Source organism: Somniosus microcephalus, chromosome 6 (assembly GCF_052327205.1).
Source record: "Somniosus microcephalus isolate GS21.2 chromosome 6, FLI_Smic_1.0, whole genome shotgun sequence".
In the NCBI taxonomy this organism is placed as follows: domain Eukaryota; kingdom Metazoa; phylum Chordata; class Chondrichthyes; order Squaliformes; family Somniosidae; genus Somniosus; species Somniosus microcephalus.
This window is the reverse complement of record NC_140992.1, coordinates 244,342,404-244,349,576: the sequence shown is the minus strand read 5'-3', so window position 1 is coordinate 244,349,576 and position 7,173 is coordinate 244,342,404.

Here is a 7,173-nt window from a genome sequence, read left to right as displayed (position 1 = left end):
CTGTACAAGAGCCTCAGCCTAGAATCATTTCTTTTGACTACCAGGAAAAATTCTGCAACTCTTATTTTTACTAGTTTGTTTTGCAAATCAAACTTTTACAGAAAGGTCAATCACATCATAGTAGGCTTTAAATTCTGTCGTACAGCATTTCCAACAACAGTCACGAAAAGTGTCTGCATTGCCTCCCCAAAAGGCACAAATTTGAACAATGACATAACTGTTTTCAATTGCAAAATGTATAGAGCACAGGAAAGTAATCCTACAAGTGTCTGTACAACTGGGTTTGCATTCCAAACCTAATGAGCAGAATTATTCCAAGGCAGAGATGCAATTGTCATGGACAGGAAGACACTGTGGTCAGTCATCAGGACAATCGCTTTACATGACTAGGGTTAAAAGATCAGGCTCTTCGGATTTATTTGACTCATGAAGGCGGCTCCAAAAACCTTTGGCACCAAAGAATATGCCTCAAAGTTCTCCAAGGAAAGAGTACAGCACAGCCATTAACTCAGCTGCATTATAAAACAGTCCACATCAATACCCAAGTCTGCTGAGATCAGAACATCAGACTCAGGGAATGCTCAATCAAGTTTCTTGCTTTAACCCGAGTTTCAAATCAACACATTGTCTAGGTGAATTTTTAAAGAGGTCATCAACACTCCCATCGCTGTGAAGGGCCACCCAAAAATAAAGCATAACTAGATTTAGCTCAACGCAGATCCTTTCCCCCAAAGAAAGGACTTCATTATGGAAAATGTTTGCCTTGTAGTTCTTAATGTCCATTGTGACACAGATAATTTAAATTTGGCTTCAGACAGTATCGGAGTTTGATTTTGTTATGCATAGCTTTGATACTGATGTTACTGTATGATGATAGTTCCCACTAAAATCAAGTTAGAATTTAAAATTAAAGTGCCCATTCTCACTTTTCTCCCAACTCCAGGCTCTTAAGCCTCTATCAATGAATGGTGCAAATTCAACTTGCCCAATGATTTTCACTACTTCACTGTGGAGAACTGTCTCATCTCTTCAAGACCTTTCCTGAGGGCACCCTCCTCCTCGCTAGAATTCACAAAAAAAAACATCTGCCTTCCGTTAATGCAATAAATTTTGTCTTTGAAATAGTTAATGGAAAACTTTGGGACATCAGTTTTATCCTACTTAAATGCAGGACTCTAGGATTATGATGTCACCTGAACCGCGCCCTCAGTGATAATCACTCCAGGATATCATCATTCTGTATTTAATTTTGGCAGGTCAGTGATATGGCCCTTTGTTGTATACTGTACACAAAATGTTATGATGTAGGATCAAGCCTGGAATTCTTCACATTTAAAAAAAAAAATCAGGATGACAGCTGGGCACTGAGCAGCATCAGTAATTAAGTACTTGCATTCCTCATATCTAAAATATTTCAACACTTATAGAATCACTTACAGTACAATAATCCATTTAAAGCCTACTAGCTGACAAATTTCTGGACAATACAACTGTACTTTCAACAGCGTATGGTATGTTATTGTCCATAGATTAAAATAATACAGGTCTGCGTTTTGTCACTATTGAAAGGCTTTGATATGTTAATTTCAGTAAATTAAGGCGATATCTTTATCCCACTTGGTTCTAATTTGACATTAATTGCATTACATGGACTGGAGGTACTACTACAGTTGTCACCAATGCCTCTATATTAGGTGATGGGAAATAAATCAGAAACACAAGGATATCACAACAACATGCATTTATATAGCAACTTTAATGTAGTAAAACGTCCCAAGGCGCTTCACAGGAGCGTTATCAAACAAAATTGTCACCAAGTCACGAGATAATCTATACCCTGAACTGAACAGCACTGAATTGCTCCTGCTCATGGCTGAAATGCAGACATTAGAAAAAATAAAACAGGGTTGAGAACCTTTTCTTTCACAAATCTATTTTGGGGGATGGTGTGACTCGAAGGAAGATTGACATAACAAGCAGTTACAGGATCAAAATATACATGACCAAACCAAAAAAAAATAGAAATCTACTGCACCTATTTCAGCATCCAGGATCAAGGTCCAAGGTGTGTGTATCTAGAAATTCAGTTTCTGTAAAATTAACTGTGGGCTTTTTTTTTAATGTAAAATAGTTTCCCTATGTAAGGTTAATTTTAAAATTGAACTTTTTTGAAGATTTTATTAATCTATACTTTCTATAATATATACTAGAAGCAAACACTATCCTGTCCACTTTTTCTATAAAGCATCAGTATTAAGTCATTTTTCCATTCAGACTCATCCAGTTATTTCTGTACTTACAAGCTAAATACTCCAATCAACATTTTACAGCTAAAATGAGAAGCTTTTATTGTTTGGAAAGTATATGTCTCCACTAGAAGAGCTTGGTTCAAAAAGGGTCCAGCTACTCTTTTAAAATGACATACCTTTCATTTTATATAAATCACAATGGTTGGTTATTAATCAACAACTTGCATTTATGTAGCACCTTTAACATAGAAGAACATCCCAAAGCACTAATCAAACCCAATTTTGCTCCGAGTAGGGAAACGTTACTACAAAAATGTCAGCTTCACTCAGTTGACAGCACTCGCCTCAGAGTCAGAAGGCTGCGAATTCAAGACCCATTCCAGGACTGATATGAGGGAGTACTGCATTATTAGAGGTGTGTCTTTCAGATGCGATGTTAATCTGTGGTCCTGCCTGCCTGTTCCTGGAGATGTTAAAGATCACATATCACCATTCAAAGAGCATCCCTTCTGCAATAAAAAAAAAATCAACTAATCATGAATTTTATTGCTGTTTGTGGGATCTTGCTTTATGCAAAATTACTTTAATTTGTCGATAGAACTAAAGTCAATAGATTTCGAAGTAATTCACTTTGTGTTGTGCTTTGAGACCTTTTTCTGAGAAACGTTATTTTCTAATGGCAAGCGTTTCTTTTCCGTTGGCCTTTACAGAAGAGCAAGTGGCCAGATAACTTCCAACAGATATGTTTCCAATATGCATCAAGACTTCCTCCTTCTCATAAATCTGCTTAGAAGAGACAAAACGATTCCAATGCCGTTGCCCAAACAGCATAGTATTACAGACACCGACCCATGGGATAAATAGTAACAGTATCATAGTACAGCATACTCCTCTCGAGTGTCGCAGAATTTTCAGCTTCATTGAAGCATCTATCCAGGGTCACCAGATACATCAAAGAACCAACTGATCAATATCAAGCAAATGCCTGGTGGCACCTTGTTTGAGCCCACTATTACCTTGGCAGCAATCTGGAATTAATTCATTGATCAATCAATTCAGGGTTTGCACAAAATACATGCAACATAAAATGAAATTTAGAACATTCCAATTTTACGATAGCAGTTTATAGCAAGACATGATCGGACTCCAGTGCCACAGACAAATGAACAGTTAATATATAGCATTCACAATTGTAAAGGTGCAAGTAAGCATTCTTTGCATTAAACAGAACCACATCACCTACAATCAATTAAAGAGGCTTCAATAGAAGTTAAGCAACATTTGGCATTTAGTCACACAAAGCATACAAACTTAATTAGAAAAACAGTGCACTTAATCTTAATCGTAAAGTTTGAAAAAGAGCTCTAAACTTATATTTTCAGGTGCTCATAACTCAACCGAAATATTTTGGCTGCCAGGCCAAAACTTTACTAGCTATCCAAATCAGATTTTTTAAACTGTTAACAATTGTTTTAAAGAGATGTTATTTCAAGCATCCATTTTTCCACACATCAAACCTGATCAAAAATTGGAACTTTTTTGATAAATGTATAGTATTCCTTTGCTTCCTTATCTCTGGTTGAAATGTACAATCATCCCTGTAGAAGGCACCATGAGTCAAGAGCTGTGGGTTCATATTATTGATTGGAGTTCATAAACTAGGCTGACACTTCAGTGTAATACTGAGGTAGTGCTGCATTGTCAGAGTCGCCATCTTTCAGATACTCCACTCCATAATTTCCCGAGACTTTTGCGCCACTCTGCTGTTTCCTTCACCTAAACAGTTTAACAGCTAATTATCCACCCCATTAAAATTAATAGTGAGAACGCATTTGCTGAATGAAAGACACTGATTGCCACCACCACTTAGATTGTTGCAGAATGGCACTTTCGGGCTGAGTATACAGGAATTATAACAGGAACGCATTTAAGAGGCATTATAATACAGTTGCTATCTGAATTCTAAATTTTCATTAGATTGATCAAAGCAGAGCCCACATTTTTTGACGGTTTCATCCCTCTGGCATAAAAATAAAACAAAAAAACTGGCTCAACCGTGGCTAACAAGGGAAATTAGGGATAGCATAAGATCCAAGGAGAGGACATATAAATTGGCCAGAAAAAGCAGCAAACCTGAGGATTGGGAGCTGTTTAGGATTCAGCAAAGGAGGACAAAGGGATTAATTAAGAGGGGGAAAATAGATTATGAGAGTAAGCTTGCAGGGAACATAAAAACTGACTGTAAAAGCTTCTATAGATATGTGAAGAGAAAAAGATTGGTGAAGTCAAGCATATGTCCCTTGCAGTCAGAATCAGGGGAATTTATAATGGGGAACAAAGAAATGGATGACCAATTACATACACACTTTGGTTCTGTCTTCACAAAGGAGGACACAAATAACCTCCCAGAGATGTCGGGAACATAGAGTCTAATGAGAGGGAGGAACTGAATGAAATCAGTATTTGTAGGGAAATGGTGTTAGGGAAATTGACAGGATTGAAGGCCGATAAATCCCCAGGGCCTGATAATCTACATCCTAGAGTACTTAAGGAAGCGGCCCTAGAAATAGTAGATGCATTGCTGGTCATCTTCCAAAATTCTATTGACTCGAACAGTTCCCATGGATTGGAGAGTAACTAATGTTACCCCACTATTTAAAAAAGGTGGTAGAGCGAAAACGGGGAATTATAGACCGGTAAGTCTGACATCGGTAGTGGGGAAAATGCTAGAGTCCATTATAGAAGATGTAATAGCAGAGCACTTGGAAAACAGTGACAGAATCAGACAGTTAACATGGATTTACAAAAGGTAAATCATGCTTGACTAATCTACTGGAATTTTTTGAGGATGTAACTGGTAGAATAGATAAGGGAGAACCAGTGGATGTGGTGTATTTGGACTTTCAGAAGGCTTTCGATAAGGTCCCGCATAAGAGATTAGCGTACAAAATTAAAGCACATGGGATTGGGGGTAAGGTACTGACTTGGATAGAGAACTGGTTGGCAGACAGGAAGCAGAGAGTGGGAATAAACGGGTCTTTTTCCGAGAGGCAGGCAGTGACTAGTGGGGTACCACAGGGATCGGTGCTAGGACCCCAGCTATACACAATATATATATTAATTATCTAGACGAGGGAACTAGATGTAATATCTCCAAGTTTGCAAACGACACAAAGCTGGGTGGGCGTGTGTACTGTGAGGAGGAAGCAGAGAAACTCTAGTATGATTTGGACAGGTTGGGTGATTGGGCAGATGCAGTATAATGTGGATAAATGCGAGGTTATCCGCTTTGGTGGCAAAAACAGGAAGGCAGATTATCTGAACGGCAATAGATTGGGAAAAGGGGAAGTGCAACGAGACCTGGGTGTCCTTGTGCACCAGTCGCTGAAGGTAAGCGTGCAGTAGGCGGTTAAGAAGGCAAATGGTATGTTGGCCTTCATAGCGAGAGGATTAGAGTACAGGAGCAAGGATGTCTTGCTGCAGTTGTACAGGGCCTTGGCGAGACCGCACCTTGAGTATTGTGTGCAGTTTTGGTCACCTTATCTGAGGAAGGATGTTCTTGCCATGGAGGGAGTGCAGCGAAGATTCACCAGACTGATACCTGGGATGGCAGGAATGACGTATGAGGAGAGATTGGGTCGATTAGGCTTATATTCGCTAGAGTTTAGAAGAATGAGAGGGGATCTCATTGAAACTTATAAAATTCTGACAGGACTAGACAGACTAGATGCAGGATGTTCCCGATGGCAGGGGAGTCCAGAACCAGGGGAGTCCAGAACCAGGGGTCACAGTCTAAGGATAAGGGGTAGGACTGAGATGAGGAGGAATTTCTTCACCCAGAGAGTGGTGAACCTGTGGAATTCTCTACCACAGAAGGCAGTTGAGGCCAATTCATTAAATATATTCAAGGAGGAGTTAGATATATTTCTTAAGGCTAAGGGGATCAAGGGATACGGGGAGAAAGCAGGGACAGGGTACTGAATTTGGATGATCAGCCATGATCTCATTAAAACGCGGAGCAGGCTCGAAGGGCCGAATGGCCTACTCCTGCTCCTATCTTCTATGTTTCTATGTTTAATGTAATGCAAATGTTATTTATACTTATTTCTCGCACTGCTAGATACTGTAATCGAAAAAACTAGGGTAATCCCTGAAACACTCTGAAATTGCCTCTTGGGATGACTGTTTTCTGCATTGCTTCCGAAATCGCTTTCTGATGTCAACTGGGGGTAAAGTGGAGTACTCTTCTTGAAGTCCGCAGCACCCACAGATCCTCGTGACACAATACAAGAGTTATAGAAGAACTGTTATTTTCCTATAATCTTTGTTCTTATGCCAATATTTTTTCCTGTTTATATCTTTTAGTAATTTGCTGCTGGATATAAAAATAAACAAATAAATTAGGTTGAAGTTCCTACAGAAAACAAGCAAAGTGAGTGCTTAACTATTCATTGGCTTCTGATCTTCCACTATGCTTGCTGCGGCATATTCTTTTGCGCTGGGTTAAATCACTATGCTAACATAACCAGTTCTCAACGTTCGGTCGCATCGCCAAAGTAAACTTGCTGGATTAGCTAAAGCCTGTGGCTGGGAATATCTGTTTCTTGCCTAGGTCTTCCCATTGCATCATGAGGATCTGGCCTTTGAGAGTTCGGATGGTTATTTTAGGGTTGCCATCAGCTACACAAGATCTACACATTAGGAGCTGTTGGAACTAGCACGGACTTCCATAACATAAAATCAGCTTTAAAGAATGCTGAAGTAGAAAGATTCCGTCAGTACAACCTTAGCCTGAGGCTGAGGAATCCAGATCTCTTATCATTTCCATCTGTCCTATTGTATCTGTACGGTCATGATTATTATCCTGGTTTATCTTCATTTTCTTTTCTTGCTACCAGTCTTCGGCCACACAAAAGTTATATAC